This window comes from Sus scrofa, chromosome 14 (genome assembly GCF_054392235.1).
Source record: "Sus scrofa isolate SSC_HxYL_T2T_F1_AM1 chromosome 14, Sscrofa_HxYL_maternal_Yorkshire_Landrace_v2.0, whole genome shotgun sequence".
NCBI classification, from domain to species: Eukaryota; Metazoa; Chordata; class Mammalia; order Artiodactyla; family Suidae; genus Sus; species Sus scrofa.
The window spans coordinates 108,047,747-108,068,439 of NC_139396.1; the positions used below are offsets into that span (position 1 = coordinate 108,047,747).

Here is a 20,693-nt window from a genome sequence, read left to right on the forward strand (position 1 = left end):
TTGTCACATTTGGCTGAAGCCTTTACAGCATGCTCCCTGCAGTACCTCCCCTTCCTGGGCTCAACTGCAGCTCCAGCTTTTGTTTAGGGAAGAGAAATAGCCTCGGACAGTTGCACTTGGAGTTTGGACTGGACTGTGCCACAGGATGGAAGGGGCCCCCTGGGTCTGCTCCCGCTGCACCATCCTCGGGCTCAGCTCTGGGAGGGTACATCCCATGAGTCAGATCCTAGTAGGATAAACCTACCTAACTCCAGGGATTCAGGGGCTGCTCAAATCACCCTGTTCGTGTGTCCTTTCTCTCCTTTTGGGCTATAAAATGAGACCTGTAGCTCAGCACGGCACTTCTTCCCCAAGCCTCAGATGAGTGGAATGGCTTTGCTCAAAACAAACCCAGCATTTTCCCCCAGGCTCCTCTGGTTGTGCAGCATTGAGGCCCTAAAAGCTTTTTGAGTACCAGTGCTGGGCATTTAGCTTTCTTTCCATTCTTTGTAAACAGCAATGACAGCAGAGTGTACTTTAAGGACAAAGCAGCAGGAAATCTTTTGAGACTTGAGTCCCGTTCAAGTGCTGAGTTGGGCGCTGGCAGAGCCCTTTCTGTGAGTGGAGAGCCATTATGAGCACCACCACCCTCCGCCTCGACCCCGAGGCTCCCTCAGCTGCACAGGCTCCTGGTCGGCCTGCCTGCTGCTGCTTATGGCCCCAGACAGGCCTTCCTTCCCCTGGTTGGCTCTCATCTGGGGCTTAGCAAACACTCTGCTAAGTGCCGCCCACTTTCCTCTGGGTCCAGCTGGGGCAGCCTGTGTCAGGAACTTTCCTAGAACGTAAGTTTCATAAGCGAAGGCTTTCTGTCTAACTTTATTCTTGTGTCCCCACTTTCTAGAAGGATGCCTGGCACACAGCTGTTGATCTATAGTGAGCGGTCTGTTAGCCATGGCAAGCCATTTACGATCTGATTCTCCATTCCTATACCATAGCTATTTTATAGTGATATTGTGATGATAATGATGTATAGGGATCTTCAAGAAGTGTCCAGCTTTGTTTTTTTTATTGAATATCATTTATTTTTTAACTGTGCAATCCTATGAGGTAAGTGTTATTACCTCAAATTTTATATAAAGGGAAATTGCACAATTGACAAGAAAGTGTCTGGATTCAAAATCTTTTTTTTTTTTTTTTTTTGAATTGCATTTTCTTTTTTTTTTTAATTTTTTTATTTTCCCACTGTACAGCAAGGGGGTCAGGTTATCCTTACATGTATACATTACAATTACATTTTTTCCCCCACCCTTTGTTCTGTTGCAACATGAGTATCTAGACAAAGTTCTCAATGATATTCAGCAGGATCTCCTTGTATATCTATTCTAAGTTGTGTCTGATAAGCCCAAGCTCCTGATCCCTCCCACTCCCTCCCCCTCCCATCAGGCAGCCACAAGTCTTTTCTCCAAGTCCATGATTTTCTTTTCTGAGGAGATGTTCATTTGTGCTGGATATTAGATTCCAGTTATAAGTGATATCATATGGTATTTGTCTTTGTCTTTATGGCTCATTTCACTCAGGATGAGATTCTCTAGTTCCATCCATGTTGCTGCAAATGGCATTATGTCATCCTTTTTTATGGCTGAGTAGTATTCCATTGTGTATATATACCACCTCTTCCGAATCCAATCCTCTGTCGATGGACATTTGGGTTGTTTCCATGTCCTGGCTATTGTGAATAGTGCTGCAATGAACATGCGGGTGCACGTGTCTCTTTTAAGTAGAGTTTTGTCCGGATAGATGCCCAAGAGTGGGATTGCAGGGTCATATGGAAGTTCTATGGATAGATGTCTAAGGTATCTCCAGACTGTTCTCCATAGTGGCTGTACCAGTTTACATTCCCACCAACAGTGCAGGAGGGTTCCCTTTTCTCCACAGCCCCTCCAGCGCTTGTTATTTGTGGATTTATTAATGATGGCCATTCTGACTGGTGTGAGGTGGTATCTCATGGTAGTTTTGATTTGCATTTCTCTTATAATCAGCGATGTTGAGCATTTTTTCATGTGTTTGCTGGCCATCTGTATATCTTCTTTGGAGAAATGTCTCTTCAGGTCTTTTGCCCATTTTTCCATTGATTGATTGGTTTTTTTTGCTGTTGGGTTGTATAAGTTGCTTATATATTCTAGAGATTAAGCGCTTGTCGGTTGCATCATTTGAAACTATTTTCTCCCATTCTGAAAGTTGTCTTTTGGTTTTCTTTTTGGTTTCCTTTGCTGTGCCAAAGCTTGTAAGTTTGATGAGGTCCCATGGGTTTATTTTTGCTGTAATTTCTATTGCTTTGGGAGACTGACCTGAGAAAATATTCATGAGGTTGATGTCCAAGAGTGTTTTGCCTATGTTCTCTTCTAGGAGTTTGATGGTGTCCTGTCGTATATTTAAGTCTTTCAGCCATTTGGAGTTTATTTTTGTGCATGGTGTGAGGGTGTGTTCTAGTTTCATTGCTGTGCATGCAGCTGTCCAGGTTTCCCAGCAATGCTTGCTGAATAGAATTTCTTTTTCCCATTTTATGTTCTTGCCTCCCTTGTCAAAGATTAATTGACCATAGGTGTCAGGGTTTATTAGTGGGTTCTCTCTTCTGTTCCATTGGTCTGTCTGTCTGTTTTGATACCAGTACCACACTGTTTTGATGACTGTGGCTTTGTAGTATTTCTTGAAGTTTGGGAGAGTTATGCCTCCTGCTTGGTTTTTGTTTCTCAGGATTGCTTTGGTGATTCTGGGTCTTTTGTGGTTCCATATAAATGTTTGGATTGTTTGTTCTAGTTCTGTGAAAAATGTGATGGGTAATTTGATAGGGATTGCATTGAATCTGTAGATTGCTTTGGGTAGTATGGCCATTTTTACAGTATTGATTTTCCCAATCCAGGAACATGGAATATCTTTCCATTTCTTTACATCTTCTTTGATTTCTTTGATTAAAGTTTTATAGTTCTCGGCATATAGGTCCTTCACCTCCTTGGTCAGGTGTATTCCGAGGTATTTGATTTTGTGAGGTGCAATTTTAAAAGGTATCGTATTTTTGTATTACTTTTCTAATATTTCATTGCTGGTATACAGAAATGCAACTGACTTCTGAATGTTAATCTTATATCCTGCTACTTTGCTGAATTGATTAATCAGTTCAAGTAGTTTTGGGGTTGAGTCCTTAGGGTTTTCTATGTATAGTATCATGTCATCTGCATACAGTGACAGTTTTCTCTCTTCTCTTCCTATATGGATGCCTTTGATTTCTTTTGTTTGTCTAATTGCTGTGGCTAGGACTTCCAAAACGATGTTGAAGAGCAGTGGTGAGAGTGGGCATCCCTGTCTTGTTCCAGATTTGAGTGAGAAGGCTTTCAGTTTTTCCCCATTGAGGATTATATTTGCTGTGGGTTTATCATAAATGGCTTTGATTATATTCAGGAATGTTCCCTCTATACCCACTTTGGCGAGGGTCTTGATCATGAATGGATGTTGAACTTTGTCAAATGCTTTTTCTGCGTCTATTGAGATGATCATATGATTTTTGACTTTTTTTTTGTTAATGTTGTGTATGATGCTGATTGATTTGCGTATGTTGAACCAACCTTGTGAACCTGGGATGAACCCAACCTGGTCATGGTGTATAATTTTTTTGATATGTTGTTGGATTTGGTTGGCTAAGATTTTGTTGAGAATTTTTGCATCTATAGTCATCAATGATATTGGGCGATAGTTTTCTTTTTTGGTGGTATCTCTGTCTAGTTTTGGAATGAGGGTGATGGTGGCCTCATAGAATGTCTTTGGGAGTATTCCTTCTTCTTCAACCTTTTGAAAGAGTTTAAGGAGGATGGGCACCAATTCCTCTTTATATGTTTGATAGAATTCACCTGTGAAGCCATCTGGTCCTGGACTTTTATTTGTAGGGAGTGATTTTATGACCTCTTCAACTTCATTTCTAGTGATCGGTTTGTTCAGTTGGTCTGTTTCTTCTTGATTCAGTTTTGGCAGGCTGTAAGATTCTAGAAAATTGTCCATTTCTTCCAGATTGTCAAACTTGCTGTATAGTTGTTCATAGTATTCTCTTATGGTTTTTTGTATTTCTGCTGTATCCGTTGTGATTTCTCCTTTTTCATTTATAATTTTGGTGATTTGGGTTCTTTCTCTCCTCTTTTTAGTGAGTCTGGCCAGGGGTTTGTCAATTTTGTTCACCTTTTCAAAGAACCAGCTCTTGGTTTTATTAATTTTCTCTATTGTTTTTTGAGTCTCTATTTTATTGATTTCTTCTTTGATCTGTATAATTTCCTTCCTTCTGCTGACTTTAGGTCTTTTTTGTTCTTCTTTTTCTAATTCGTTTAGGTAGAGGGTTAAGTTGTCAATTTGGGATCTTTCTTCTTTTTTGAGAAAGGCCTGTATTGCTATAAATTTCCCTCTGAGCACTGCTTTCGCAGCATCCCATAGATTTTGAGAGGTTGTGTCTTCATTATCATTTGTTTCAAGGTAGTTTTTAATTTCCTTCTTGATTTCCTCATTGACCCATTGGTTTTTTAGTAGCATGTTGTTTAGTCTCCATGTAGTAGGTTTTTTCTCTTTCCTTTTCCCATGGTTGGTTTCTAATCATGGCATTGTGGTCAGAGAAGATACTTGAGATAATTTCTACGCTCCTAAATTTATTGAGGTTAGCTTTGTGTCCCAATATGTGGTCGATTCTTGAGAATGTTCCATGAGCATTTGAGAAGAATGTGTATTCTGATTTTTTTGGATGTAGTGTTCTGAAGATATCAATTAAGTCTAACTTTTCTATTGTTTCCTTTAGGATCTCTGTTGCTTTATTAGTTTTCTGTCTAGAGGATCTGTCCATTGATGTGAGGGGGGTATTTAGGTCTCCTACTATGATTGTATTCTCATCAATATCTACCTTTATGTCTGTTAATATTTGATGTATGTATCTGGGTGCTCCTATATTTGGGGCATATATGTTGACGATAGTAACATCCTCTCCTTGGATGGATCCCTTAATCATTAAGTAGTGTCCTTCTTTGTCTTTCTTTATGTCTTTTGTTTTAAAGTCTATTTTGTCTGATATGAGCGTTGCGACTCCTGCTTTCCTGTCATGTCTATTGGCGTGAAATATTTTTCCCCACCCTTTCACTTTCAATCTATATGTATCTTTTGTCCTAAGGTGAGTTTCTTGTAGGCAGCATATTGGTGTTTGCCTTTTTATCCACTCAGCCAGTCTGTGTTTTTTGATTGGGGCATTCAGTCCATTGACATTTAAGGTGGTAATTGATAGATGATTATTTATTGCCATTTTGAACCTCGTGTTCCAGTTGATTCTATGGTTCTCCATTCTTCCTTTCTTTTTTTTTTTTTTTTTTTTGGTTGGATAGTCTCCTGTTATTATCTGCTTGAGTGTATTTTTTTTTTTTCATTTTTTGCAAATGCAATATTTGGTTTTGGCTTGTGGTTGCCCTGTTTTTTAAGTATGCTAACCCCTTCCCATAATTGTGTGTTTTAGCCTGATGGTCCTGTAAGTTCAAACACTTCATTGCTATATTAAAATTAAGAAGAGAAACATACAAACAAACAAACAAAAAGGGTTATTTACTTCCTAACATCCCTTGCCCACATTTTATGGTTTTGATGACTCTTTTTTATTTTTTTCTTTTTAATTTTATTTTGTTTGAAGCATGTTCATGATTAAATCTGTGTGCTGGCTTATTTGAGTGACTGCTCTCTGATTGCGGTTTCTTTTCTTTTCTTTTTTCTTCCCTTTCCTTCCTTTCTTTTTGGTTTAGAGAAGCCCTTTCAATATTTCCTTGAACCTGGGTTTTGTGTTGCTGTATTCTTTAAGTTTTTGTTTGTTGGAAAAAATTTTTATTTCCCCTTCTATTTTAAATGATATTCTTGCTGGATAGAGTATTCTAGGTTGCATATTTTTTCCTTTTCACACTTTAAATAACTCTTGCCATTCCCTCCTGGTCTGTAGTGTTTCTGTAGAGAAATCAACTGATATTTTTATGGGGGTTCCCTTGTAGGTAACATTCTGCTTTTCTCTTGCTGCCTTTAGGATCCTGTCTTTATCACTAACTTTTGCCATTTTTATTATGATGTGTCTTGGTGTGGGTCTGTTTGGGTTCAGTTTGTTTGGGGCCCTCTGTGCTTCTTGTATCTTGAATCCAGTATCCTTTAGATTTGGGAAGTTTCCATTGATAATTTCATCAAATATATTTTCCATCCCCTTATCTTTTTCTACTCCTTTTGGAATTCCTATTATGCGTAGATTGGCCCACTTTATATTATCCCATAGGTCTCTTATATTGCTTTCCAGTTTTTTGATTTGGTTTTCTGTCTGCTGACCTGATTGGGTGATTTCCATTATTCTATCTTCCATATCACTGATTCGTTCTTCTGCATTATTCATTCTGGTTTTTACTGCCCTTAGTTCAGTTTGCATCTCTGCAAATGAATGTTCTAGTTTTTCTTGGCTCCTCCTTATATTTTCTAGTTCCTTTCTGAGGGTGTCTGCATTACTGTTCATATCTTCTCTTAATTCCTTCAGTATTTTCACTATTTCTCTTTTGAACTCCAGGTCTGTCTGACTGCAGAGATCTGTTTCATTGTTGACTGCTTTAGGCGAGTTCTCCTGTTGGTTTGACTGAGGGTGGTTTCTCAGCTTCTTCATCTTGCTTGTTGTTTTCTTTCTCCTGAGGGAGTTGTACTCTCTGTTAACGGGCAGTGTTTGCCTTGTCACTGCTGTGGAATATTCCCTGAGGGCTGGCGTTGTTGGTCAATCTTTTTTGAGGCAGTGTGGCTTTTCTGGAGTGTTGATGGTGCTAACAGTGTTTCTTTGAAGCAAAGGAGGACTTCCTGAGGGCAGACAGGCCTGGGAGGTCCACACCACGATGGTAGCAGATTTCACTTGGTCATGCAGAGCTTGCTCTGGTGTTTTTAGGCTGTGGGGTTCTTGCAGGGTGTTGGCAGTGTTGGGCAGCTGCTCCTCAGGAGTGCACCACCCCCTGGGGGCTGGAGCAGCTATCTGGGTCACTGAGAACCTAAGAGGCTCTTCCCTAGGGCAGCCCAACTCAGAAGGACGGCCTGAGAATGTAGGCGGATCTTTTCACAGTCTGGCCAAGCTTGTTGCAGCTTTTCTGGGCTGCAGGGGCTCTTTCAGGGGGCTGGTGGTGCTGAGCAGCTATTCCGTGGGAGTGGGGCACCCCCTGAGGGCTTGGGTGGGTAGCAGGGCCGCTGAAAACCCAAGAGGCTCCTCCCCAGGGCAGCCTGACTCAGAAAGACTGTCTGAGATCTTTTCCTGGCTTGGCCAGGCTTGTTGCAGCTTTTCTGGGCTGCAGGCCTTTTCTCGGGGGCTGGTGGTGTTTGGTGCTGCTCTGCAGAAGTGTAGCCCCTCCAAAGGGCCAGCAGGCCTGTGCAGGGATAGCCCCTGCGGTGGTAGGCTTCAGGCAATTGTTGAGGCCAGCCCTCACAGATGGCAGGCAGCCCCAGGTCTGGCGAGAGCATAGGTGGTGGTGGGGGTGGTCGGAGGGGATGCACCAGGAAGCACAGCTTTCTGCTAGCTATCGGGCCTGTAAGCTTGCTGTGGCATGGGGAGTATTCTATGGGGACCAACCCCTTCTTCTCTCCCCTCCCCAGAATGGGTGCAGACCAGGCTCTTCTCCCAGGTTCCCTCTGATGCGGCTTTTCACTTCCCCGCCCCTAGGGTATTGCTCCCTTCCTCTGCAACAGCTTTGTTTTCTAGTCTCCCAGGCAGTCTCTGCCCCATCAAACTTGACAGACCAGTTTCTAGACCTCCCAATCAGTTTCCGCTCCGCCCCGCCCCCCCAGCCTGTTCTTGGGGACTAACCTCTGGAGCCGAGGACTCGGTGCCCAGCCCCCACCCAGGCATCTCAATTTTTGGTGACTGTGCCCGTAGTTCAGATGGTCCATTCGGTTCTTGATCGGCTTTTCCGTACTCCAACTTACTGCTACACTCTTCTCTGCATCTGGAGATTCCTCCGGTTTGTTTGATCTTTCGCCCGGTAGGTGACTTTCCAGGGTGCGGGATCCCTTTCTCCTCCGCAGTTCCCTTTCGGGAGTGCCCGTCCAGCTCGGATTCACCTTCTCTCACTCTTCTCTTTTCTCCTGTTCTGCCCAGTAATGTCACGAACTTCTTGCCGTTATTGTAGTTTAGGTTCCTCTGCCAGCGATTGGTTGTTGTTCTGTATGAGTCATTTATTCTGTAGATGTGCTTTTTTTGTTGTGTTTGTGGGAGAGGGCGAGCGTGTCCCTCTACTTCTCCGCCATCTTTCCTCCCTCCGAATTGTCCAGCTTTGGATGTAGGATTCTTAACGTTGGCTTTGGAAGATTTGGAATTTCTCAAAATCACCATAAATGGAGCTATATTTGTTTGTGGCCAAGAGCAGAGATCTCTAGCCATCTCAAGTCCATTTGAATTGAGAATCTGGGCTTTACTCTAGTCCCCACTCCCAAAGAGCTGCTCTTTCTATACTCGCAGGGACCCAAGTGGAAGTTGGGGCTAATTAGTGCCCGAGGGAACCAGAGTGGAGCCTGGGGATATTCTTAGAGCGGTGAGCCCTGGAGCTAGCAGTGCCCTCCTCGGAATGGCAATGGCCTGAGTATTCCTCCAGTGGGAGCTTTGACCATGACACATGTGGGCCTCAGAGACAGGGAGCTGATGGAGCTGGCTTTTAAGAATAGTCTGTTCTTTGAGTTGCTGTTGTGGCTAGTGGAAACTAGGAACCATGAGGTTGCAAGTTCGAACCCTGGCCTTGCTCAGTGAGTTAAGGATCTGACGTTGCTGTGCTGTGGTGTAGGCCAGCAGCTATAGCTCCGTTTAGACTCCAGCTTCTGCCCCTCATTAGCTGCATGGCTGTGCGCAAGTGACTTCAGTGCTCCAACTTCAATTTTCTTATCTTTAAAATGGGAAATTCAACACCTACATAATGCGTATAATCATTGCTAGTGTGTGTGTTAGTGTGCCTGGCAAACAGAAACACCTTCCTTCTCTGCACACTCCCTGGATTCCAGTGGGGCTCTGTGACATGAAATTCACAGCTAACTGACCTTGAGGTCTGCATCATGTCTTTTTTTTCCCCCTGGTGGGTTGGCCAGGTGCCTGATAATAAGCAGGGGAAGCTCCAACAGGAAAGTCATCTAGAAAGCTTTGAATCCACAGAGGAAAAATAGTAGTACAAATATCTAAGTGCCATGTATGTGATATAAATTCATAAGGTATATCACACATTTTAGAAATATATCGCCACACTATATATTCTAAATGTCACATAATGGGCTCAGTTTTCTGATATCTCAAATGTATATTCCAAACTGTCAAGTATATTTTAAAAATAAGTATCTTTTTAATGGCCTGTGGAGGGTAACTTCAGCAGAACAGGAGAAAATTCATTATTTCTTCTGGTGCTAAGTGACTTGTACATCTAGAGGTGGTTAGCATGAGTAAAGACAGACAATTCTTTTCAGTTTGGGGCTTAGGAGGGGTTAGGGAAGTAAGATTAGGAGTTAGGAGACTGTGTAAATGACCCAGATGTAAGATGAAAAGTATGCTAAATAATAGTTGGGAGAAGAGGGAGGATAAGAAGCTTCTACTGAGCCAGAGGAATAGCTTGGGTGGAGAAATACTGGCCACCAGGAGCCTGAGATGCTGCTTAAAATTCTCGCTCCACAGCACCTTCTAAAAAGGAAGGGAAGGGAAGGATTTGTTGCCACTGCTATTGGGATGGGAAGGGAGGACAGAAAGTGGGAGTGAAACTGTATTGGACACTGGCAGGACAGACACTTTATCTAGGTTATCTTATTTAATCCTCCTTGGATTCTTTTGAGGTGGTGGTGGTGCCGGTTTTATCTCTATTTTACTGATAAAAAAACTGGCTCAGAGCAAAGTCACGTGGTTAAGGTCATACTCCCTGGGCCTAGGACTCAGGTCTGTTGGACTCCAAGTCCTACTCAGCTGATTAAGGATGTGAGGTTGGCCCCTTTTGCATTTGCTGAGGTGGCTTTCCGGATATGACACTTTGAATTTTCTCCTGGAGTCAGCGGCCAAGTCTTCTTCAAGAGCTCCTGCTCCTGCTGGTTGTTCATCATCAGAATCTGCAGCAACAGAAGCAGATCAGCCACGGCAGGTTTTCCTAAACACATCCAGGGAGAAATACTAATATCCATCCCCATATCTTTCTCTTTGGCAAACTCCATTCCTCACCCAGATACATAGAACTGTCAATCACAAGATAGGCAGCCTGGACCCAGGCACTGTTGTTGTGGTTCTGCCTGACTAGGAGTTTTTGCCCAACCTCATCCCAAGTGGACAGTGGATACCCCTCCTGGCAAGAAGCTGGTCAGCTCTATTGGCCTGGAAGATGGAGCCCACTGAGGCTTCAGAGGGTCTCAAGCCCCATGATCATCTAATGTGAGAGACTGGCAGGGCTTGGGGGCAAGGCAGTGTCCAGAGTCTTGTCCTTGAGGAGAAGACTGAAGAGTTGGAGAAGGGTTATCAGTAAAGTGGGACCAGATGGTTCATGGGAGTTGAAGTGCAGACAGAGGGAGAAGGAAGGGTCATAGTGGCCAGAGGGGGGGCGTGGTTGGCATGAATTCTGAAGCTGCAGGCTTGAAGCTCCTGTTCTTGTTACTACTCACGTGTATTTTCACAGGGGGAGACCAGGACTTATTAATGTGCAGGAGGAAGAGAAGGACATGGGGGACTAAGCTGTCCTAGCTAAGCTGGACCACTGTGGTCCCCTGTGGCAGGATCCATAGTGCTAGATGGCTTCTCAGAGAAGAAGATCTTGGTGTCACAGAATTGTTTCTTCCAAGGCTTTCCAGCCCACTCCCCTCCATTCCTCCATGACCAAGCCCTACTCCCTCTATAGGCAGACAGTCTCCTGGGACAATCCAGACCTGAGTCAGGCAGGACAAAAGATCTGTAGTTCTTTGGGGTTCATCTCTGGATCCCATTTGGTGTGGTTCCAGCCATGTTCTTAGTCCCAGGACTCTGGTCACATTAATAGATCATGTCTTCTTCTGAAGCCTCCTTCCTTTCCTCGACCAGAGTCCCTGCCCAGGACATCTACCCCTCAGAGCTGGGGTTCTGTTCCCAGTTGTTCCCTCCCCCACTCTGGCTCCAAAAACCTTCTGGACGCTGCTTTCCCAGCCTTTTTGGCCAGCTCTGCTCTCCCGCTCCTCCCTCCACCTCCCAGGTCAGGTCCACAGCTGGAAGGTTCATGTTCAGTGTGTCAGGAGGGACTGGACATACTGGTCGTTAACGCTGAAGTCTGTTCCAGAGGGTCACTGTCTCTCCTGTACCAGACAGGAATTACTTTCTTTATTACCTCAGACACACTGTCATTCTGCAGCAATTTCTTTGCTGCTGGTCTTGCCCTGCCCAGCTGTGTCTCCCAGTAAGACACTATTCATTTTCCATCAGTGGACAGGATGGAACCCAGCTTATAGTAATCGTCATCATGAATATTTTTTTGCTTGCTCCTCCTGGCATTCTTTTCTAAGCACTTTCGGTCATCTCACTTATTTAAGCCACAAGCAACCCTCGGAGGTAAGATGATGTTGATCCCATTTTACAGATTAGAAAGCTGCCCAAGATAGAGGCAATCTACTCAAACCCTGGCGACTTTATACCAAAGCCAACATTTACAGTTCCCAATGCAGGCAGGGCTATGGGCTAGAACAGCTAGCATTCCTGGAGTTTGGCTGGAAATCTAGACCCAGAGCAGCGTTTCAGAGGCAAAGAGGTGTGCAGTCTAATATAGGCTTTGGAGAGTGACATGCTTTGGAATCACCAGCCTTGTGACTTAGGGCAAGTTTTTATGTTTTTATGTTGGGTTACCAACTTATAAACTGGGCTTAATAATTGTTACTTTGCAGGGTTGTGTTTGTGGGGATAAATTAAATATTAATCACTGAGCACGGTACCTGTAGGATGCATGGGAAATTTCTTTGGAGGGACAGACTTTGCAGCAAGTCACTGACCCAGGCTGTTTGTTTCTTCTGCTTGAGGCATCCCTGGGAAAATGCCACAGAATTCTCTCCTTATAAATCTTATTAATTGCCCAGTGGCTGTGACAGAGGGTTCAGGAAAACATTGTTATTGAGGCTTCTCTAATGGCCTCTTGGACAAAACTCTGGCCTCCTGCAGCAGCTACTGCCTGTCCCCAGCCAGCTGGGCTACAAGGTGAGTATTGCAGGATAAGGAGGAAGCAGGATTGGGCTGTTTCAAAGAGGCTTCTCATGCGGGGGGAGGCACAGCCCTGAACAGTTTGTGGTTGCTTGTTACATGAATGGCCCCCCAAATCACCTTCCTGAGTCCATATCCTTGTACAGATCCCCTCCTGCATTGACTCTGGGCCAGACTGTCGTTTTGCTTTGCCTATTGATTGGATGCCAACAAATGTGATGTGAACATGGGCTAGATCATCACCTGTACTCTGGGGCTTGCTTTCTGGGACCCAGCTTGTGAAGAAGGCCAAGTGGCCATATGAGTGCCCAACAGCCCGGATCACAGTTGCCAGACATGTGAATGAGGCCAGCAGATGCAAACCAGCCCCCAGCCGACCCCAGCCAACTTGCCATGACCACACATTGTGGTGCTTTCCTGTCCAAAATTAGAGATGTATTGGGGTTTCCCTCCTGTGTCCCTCCAAGGGTCTGGCAATTGAGGATGCTTTTCCCCTTTGTATCTCTCAAAGATAGAAGTCCTTTTAATCTGCTTTTTGTGGGTGTCTCTGCCATGACTTATCTGCACATGTTAGAGGGTGGCTTACCACATCTGTGCAATAGATGGCTGTGTTGAACAAGCTGCTCTTAAAATGTGTCATCAGGGACGTCCCCTACTCCCTCCATGTCCCTGCACCTCAGGCTCCATCGTACACAGAGGTCCCAACCGACCGGTCATTCCTGCTTCTTTACACAGAGTAAGTTCTGTGTATTTGCATACACTTAAAAAGTACACATACCAGGTCCTTCCCAGGTTTACAGCAGCTCATTTTCTGTGTGTGTCAAAGACAGTACTTGCACTTGAAATTAGGTCTCCCATTCAGTCCTGGACTGTAGAGGCAGACCCATTAAGAATGCACAGCCAGCCTGACACTCCTTCCTGCAAATGGTGTTAAATACTCGCACACTACAGCTCCGCCAAGGAGCAGGGATAAATATGGCAGGCATGAAATGGGTCTAAATTGCTCTTGATGGCTCTATTCAGTAATGTTGGTCTTTTCCTTACAGTGCTATATAACAATAGTCATTTTCAAAATGGGGTGCTGCAGTTGTTTTTAAAGAAGAATTGACAATTTTGACCTACAGAGTAGTAATTTGCAAAATGTTCTTTCTTTAAGCCATTTGCTGGGAAATGCAGGAAGCCCGCAAGTGCTGGACTTGAGGCAAAAACGGCTGTAACTAATGATAGCTCTAAGTGTGCGCAGCCGTGGTTGTGATCTTCCAGAATCAGAGCTGGGGCCAGGGAGAGGCAGAAATGAGAGCTTCATTACGGACAATTGGGCTCAGAAGTCCCCGAATAAACCTTTTTTACTTCACTTTGCGGGTACGTTTTACATTGTTGGCTCTGCACTTTACAGCCCCGAAATGCGTTTCAATCCAGGAAGGTAACTGCATTAGACAAAGGGACAGTGGCTTCTAGAACCACTTATCAGAGGTACCTGTTAAATGCTCTGAATCCACCAGACCATCTGCTGAGCACTTACAAAATTCTTAACAATTCATAAGAAATAGTCTGAAAAATTCTGTCTGGATTTGATTGCACTTGAAAGTTACAAGTGTAAATTGTTCTTTACTCTCTGATGCTTGTTTATGTGGCTCTCTAAGTTGTATATGTGTATGTATATTTTATATGTACTCATCTGAGGTATTTCTACCCTATTTTTCTCTGCTTAGTGGAGGGAGATTAATTTTGGAGTTTCTCTCTGTTTTTCTTCATGAAAATAGATAAGCTGTTATATCCTTGACACGGTTGGTGGATGTGGGAAGTGGGGGAGACAGTGTGTTACAAGGTCCAAAGCAGAAGTGGCTTTTAAGACATGGCCCTTTGGAGGTTTGATTTTTCTAAAACTTAAAACATTGAAGAAATGTTGTTAAAGGCCTTTCAGGGCAACAAGAAGAGAGAATGATGTTTATTATTCCCTAAGAAATGAGGTTGGTGGTTAGAACAGGAGTGAAAGGGCTGGTGACAGTAGGCCCCCATCTTCCCCCACTGTCTAATGACAGCTCTGTAGAGGGAGCTCTTCCCTCAGGGGAAACAGCTGCATTGTATATCCAGGGAGAATGACATATCATTTCTGCTTGCTTTGGGATTGTTAGCCTTGGTAAAAACTCCCACAGTCTGTCTCATGCCATGGAAGGGAGTGTTGCTGGTTCCCAAGGGCCCCCTGAGGCCTTGAGCTGTGAAGTGTAGTAGTAGCAACCCTGATAGGAGATGGAGGCCTCCTGGCTATTTTAGGGGCACCATTTAGGGGTCCATTTGTTGCAAACTTGGGAGGAAGGGAGGGCTCAAGAGCAAATGGGAGTAAATTTCCTTTTTTCCTCAAATATTGCATTATTTTAGCAAAGCTGTATTTAAGTAAATGTGAAGGCTCATTAATAGAAAACGGAGCAGCAAGCTGGGTAAGGAAATGCATTATTACTTTCACCAGATGAAGTCCTCCAGGAGGAGATCAGGTGAATGAGGCCTTTGGTTCATTGTTCAGCCCTCATGTCCTTGAGGTTTTAAAAAAGTACCTTCTGAGGAGGTCCATGGGAGAGATTGTGTGAGAGGCTCAGGAGCCTGGAGGAGCAAGTGATAGAAACGTAGTGTGGGCAAGATGCTGGGCATCAGCAGGAATATGGTCAGGAGCATTAGACTACTCTCAGTTTTCTGCTTTTAATTTCACCATGGCCAGTGTCTAGCTCTTAGGATTAGGAAAAAGCAGAACACCTTAATATGGGTATAATTTGTCTTCTAATGAAAGAACTCCATTATCTCATGGTTCCTTTAAATATTGTGTAAGAATAGGGGTTAGGTTTTCTCAAACATTAGCTATTAAAAATATGTAAAAGTTGATAACAGTAGAAAGCATATTGGTGCTGACCCCCCTCAACATTTCTTCCTATTGAATTACATTGCTTTGACCTGAACTGATAGTTCTTTGCATGATGACATCTGTTACCCTGTGCATCAGTCAGGATGGACTAAGTTACTGTGGTAACAGCCCTGAATCTCAATTGCTCAAAACAATAACAGCCATTTCTCTCTCATGTATTACATCCTCATCACAGGCTGACTTGTGTGCTCTGCTGTCTGTTATTCTTATTCAGGCAGTCAGGGAAGCTTTTATTTTCCATGCTTCTCAGGACATGGAGCTCTTGTCCAATGTCCTATGCTTCAGAGGAGTACATTCCTTGAAATTGTCTGTGTCCCTCTCTGGTGGCTGTGACCAGTCAGGGCTGACAGGATACCCTGAGATCTGACCTAGTCCCTTGTGGGTCCCAGTCACTGGGAGTGTACACCTGGAAATTTTCTAAATCCCCCTCACTAGTGTCTGGGGCTGGCTGGACCAGAGCTGGTAGAGCTGTCTTGGTGGTGTGCTCTAATCCTGGACCAGGAGCTGTGGTGTGGCCCTGGCCTCTGTTTCTTCCTTTTGGGATGCTTGTTGACCTTCTCTCTCAACCAGATGCTTCAGGGAACATCTCACCCCAACCTTGCACCTTTGGGGCCATTCTAGACTCAGGGGCCAGACTTAGGTTCCAGAGGAATGGTATGGAAAGTGGATTATTTCTGCTGGTTATAATGGTTTATTTTATGGGATTGTGTGAGATTGGGCCACCAGAATGGTGTCAATAAGCTGATTTTTAGTGATTCTCACTTATGTTAGATAGTAAATGAAATTAGTGTTCTGGACTATCAGTGGTCCACTTCTGACTGATGTGCTTGACCTGTGTGTCACCATGCATGTTCCAGCTTCAGTGCTGCCTCTGATCTGCAGCAGCCGAGAGCAGATGGGCTGTGTATGACAGGGGTCCTTTATTCAATGCATCTTTTCATTTCTTGGCTACCAGATAGTCACCCCATCCCTCTGCAGGCTTTATGACAAGTATCTAAACCTATCTCCAAGTCTTGAGGACTTTCAAGACTATTGCTTTGCAATGCAATAATCCCTCGTTTCCAGTGCCCTTTCTTGCTGCGGACCCATGTGGTGATGTGCTCGCCCAGGTGATCTTAAGTCATATAGGACAAGGGACAGATATTCTTGTGCAAAAGAGATGACTGCTTTCTTTCTATCCATTAGCCTCTTGCCTATGTCCCCACTGGAGGCAGTGCTTGGCAGGCAGGTGTGTGGTCTACACTGATGGAGATCCCATTTTCAGAATGCAGTGATTGCAGCACAAGGAACTCAAAAGAAACATACTTGGGAAAAGTGGGAATTCTACTTTTACACTATGAAATACCAAACAGTAAATTCAACATGACCAGAAAATGAATTATCTCTTGTGTGTTCCTGTGCATTCTGCTTAGGACTTGCATCTGTGGTCATCATCAGAGAAACACAGTAATGACTTGCAAGAAAGTCATTGGAAGCCAGTATTCATGGATGACATGACAGGTGATGTAATGAGCAAGCATGTACATGAATAAGAATTTAACCATGAATAAGAATTTAACCAGGATTAAATAGATGAAATTAGGGAATTTTAGGGGCAAAAATATCTGTTATTTCAGTACAATCAAGTTTCAAAGAAACAAAGCCATGGCCTTGTAAATAATAAAAGTATTACTATCTTTGTGTGTGTGTTTGTGCGTGCCCCTGCATGGCAGCATGTGTGTGATGGGCAATATGAAATTAGCTAGTAATGGTGTATTTGACAATGCAGAACATAAAGAGATACTTCCTGGACCTTAACAAGAAGAAATGGTATATTTTTTTCATTTTTTGTTTTTATTTTTTTAAGGAATGGTGTGTTAATTGGACAACAAATACATAAATAACCATGTATTTATAAATAGACCCACGAAACTATTGCTATAGTAATGTTAATGAACATACGATTCACTCTCAAAAGTTTCCTTTTGCTACTTTGCAGTCCTTTCTTTTGCTCTTTGTAGACCCCAGCCCTCTTCAGACAACTACTTGATCTACTTTCTATCAAGACAGGCTAGCTTGAATTTTGTAGAATTTCACATGGTATGCAAATGTATTTTTATGGACACCAGCTGCTTTCAGTTCTCTTAGGTAAATACTTTGGAGTAGAAAGCCTGCTTCATTTCGTAGCTTTATCTGCACTCCACAACTTTGTTGTTTGTAGCCTGTATGAAATTGTTACACAACAAGTTTGTTGTATTATCAGTTTGATTCAGCTCAGAATGCATTCTAATTTATCTTTGGATTTATTCTTTGATCCATAATTTGTTTAGAAGTATGTTGCTTGGTTTCTAAAGATTTAGTAATTTCACAAATATCTTTCTGTTATTGATTGCTAATTTAATGCCATTATAATTAGAGAATGACTTAAATTCTTTGAAACTTGTTGAAATTTGTTTTATTGCCTGCCATATGGTTTTAGTACATGCACTATACTTACTTGAAGAGAATGTTTGATCTTCTGTTGACAAATGGACTGTTTTATAAATGTCAGTTATATCAAATTGATTTATAGAATTGTTTAGTTTACTGTATCTTTATTGATTTCCTGTCTATTTTTTCTAGCAATTATTGAAAGAGATTCATTGAAATATCTGACTAAAACTATGAATTTGTTAATTTTTCCTTGCAGTTATTATCAGTTTTTGCTGTATTTGGTATGAAATTGTTATTAGATGGATAAACCTTTAAATCTTGATGGTCTCTTATAAATATGAAATATATCTTTTTACTTCTGGTGATATTCTTTGCTCTGAAACCTTTTTCAATATTTTGTCTATGTTCATATGCATGGTATTTTTTTTTCTTTTACTTTTGGCCTTTGGAGTCTTTTTATTTTAAGTGAATTTCTCATAGGCAACATATCTTGCTCTTTAAAATCCAATTTGACAATCTCGGACTTTTACTGAAGATGTTTAGACCATTTACATTTAGGCTATTTAGCAATATATTAGCTTTAAATTCACCAGTTTGCTATTTGCTTTCAATTTTCCTCATATGTTCTTTGTTTCCCCTTTCTTCTTTTTCTGCTTTCTTTTAAATTGAGTGTATTTAAAAATTTTTAAATCTCCTTTATTTTATTATCTTTTTGTGTAGTTACCATAGTATTTATTTATAGTATTCATCTATAAATAAATATATAGATAGTATTTATAGTATTCATCTATAAACCTATAACATTCTACCCTCAGATAGGATATTACAGCATGTGTAATACAGGAACCTGCTAACACTATACTTTTAATTTTCCCTTTTCAGCCTTTGTGCTTTTTTGTCAAACATTTAATTTTACATATATTATAAACAACCTGATAAACTGTTATGATTTTTTACTTTAAACATTAGTAATATTTTAGACAGATTTAGATAGTAATAATTAAAAACAAATTTCCCTACATGGTTAGCATTTCTAGTGCTCTTCCTTTTGTGTAGATCCAGATTTCTAACTAGAATCATTTTTATTCTACCTAAAAAAAATGCTCTTTAACATTTATTTGTAGTTTTATTACAGGTCTTATATTGGATTATTACTGATAATAGATTATTTCAGCTTTTGTGTATCTAACATTGAAACAAATCGCTTTCATTTTTGAGGGATATTTTCAGAATTTAGGTTGACTTTTTTTTTTTTTTTTTTTTTTTTTTTGGTTTTTCTTTCTGTACTATAAAGCAGCTGTTCCTCTGCCCTCCTGGTTGCATTGCTTCTACTTAGAAATATACTACCACTTTGTCTTTGCTTCTCTTTATGTGCTGTGTCTTTATTTCTCCAGATGCTTTTGAGATTTTGTCTACCATTGTTTTTCAGTAGTCATGAGCTATGGCATAGTTTTCTTCGTGTTTCTTGTACTTGGGATTAATTGAGTTTGTGAACCTGTAGATTTATAATTTTTATCAATTTGTAGCAATTTTGTCCATTATTTCTTCAAATATATTTTGTCTACCCATCTATGTTCTCTCTTTTGAATACTCCAATTACCTGCATGAAATTGTTACACAACTCGCTGATACTCATTTTTTCCCCCAATACTTTTCCCCTTAGGGTTCTAATCTGACCATTTTCTATTTATGTGTTTTCAAATTACTAACTTGCCTCCTGCCCCCACCATGTTAAACCCATTTATGGGATTTTTCAATTTAGTCATTTTAGTTTCATCTATAGAAATTTGATTTGGCTCTTTTGTATGACTCTATTTCTACTTAACACAATCGGTCTTCCTTCTAGCTTATTAAAGATATGGAATACAATTATAATACTTGTTTTAATGTCTTTATTATTTTTTTCTTTTTAGGGCCACATCTGCAGCATATGGAAGTTCCTGGGCAAGGGATTGAGTCAGAGCTGCAGCTGCAGGCCTATGCCACAGGCACAGCAATGCCAGATCCAAGTGCATCTGCAACTTACACCGCAGCTTGTGGCAGTGCTGGATCCTTAACCCACTGAGTGAGGCCAGGAATTGAACATACATCCTCACGGATACTAGTCAGGTTCTTAACCCACTGAGCCACAATGGGAACTTCTTGTTTTAATGTCTTTAATTAAAGACTTTTAATTCTATCAGCTTTATCATTTCTGGCATTTTTAAAAAATAAAGCTACTATTTATTTGTTTATCCCCCCCTTTTTTAGGCATATGGAAATTCTCAGGTTAGGAGTCCAGTCAGAGCTGCAGCTACCAGCCTATGCCACAGCCACAGCAACACAGGATCTGAGCCACATCTGCAGCCTACACCACAGCTTGTGCAATGCTGGATCCTGAGTGAGGCCAAGAATTGAACCCACATCCTCATGTATACTTGTTGGATTCTTAACCTGCTGAGCCACAGTGGGAACTTCCCATTTCTGGTATGTTTTGATATATTTTTCTCTTCATTTGGGTCATATTTTCCTCTTTCTTTACATGCTTGCTAATTTTTGGTTAGAAGCCAAGCATTGTAAATTTTATCTGTTGACTGCTGAGTACATGTTCTTACAATTTGTTCAGATAAGCAGGTAAATTAATTGGAAACTGATAGTTTTGTTTCTTGCTTTTAATCAATGTTCGGCAGTACCAGATAGATCAGCATTTAGTCTAATGTTAATTTCCCCTTACTCTTGTAAGATATCTTACTGATATCCTGTGAATTATAAGGTTGGTTGACTTTCTTGTTTTGGTGGTAGAGCATATCATCAAGTAGTTTATGAAGAGGTAAAATATTTGAGATTTTATGTATCTTTTTTCTTTTTTAAGAAATTTATTTTATTGGAGTTCCCGTCATGGCACAGTGGAAATGCATCCAACTGGGAACCATGAGGTTGCGGATTCGATCCCTGGCCTCACTCAGTGGGTTAAGTATCTGGCATTGCCATGAGCTGTGGTGTAGGTCACAGACACGGCTTGGATCTGGTGTTGCTGTGGCTGTGGTATAGACTGGCAGCTGTAGCTCCAATTTGACCCCTAACCTGGGAACCTCCATATGCCATGGGTGAGGCTCTCAAAAGACAAGAAAAAAAAAAAGAAATTTATTTTATTGAAGTATAGTTGATTTACAATGT

General features: G+C 41.8%; 1 long non-coding RNA gene across 3 annotated transcripts in view; it reads left to right on the forward strand.

Annotated features, from left to right (window-relative positions):
- LOC102160043 (uncharacterized) overlaps nucleotides 1-20,693 on the forward strand; it is a 730,195-nt gene that overhangs the window by 123,382 nt on the left and 586,120 nt on the right. Inside the window, exon 1 of one of the 3 annotated variants that reach the window (XR_014827490.1) lies at nucleotides 7,835-8,027. The exons of 1 other annotated variant lie outside the window; for it this stretch is intronic. This is a non-coding gene — a long non-coding RNA (uncharacterized LOC102160043). Of the gene's footprint in view, nucleotides 1-7,834; nucleotides 8,028-20,693 lie in introns of those variants that run through there. One more of the 3 variants, XR_014827485.1, reaches the window with a different exon arrangement.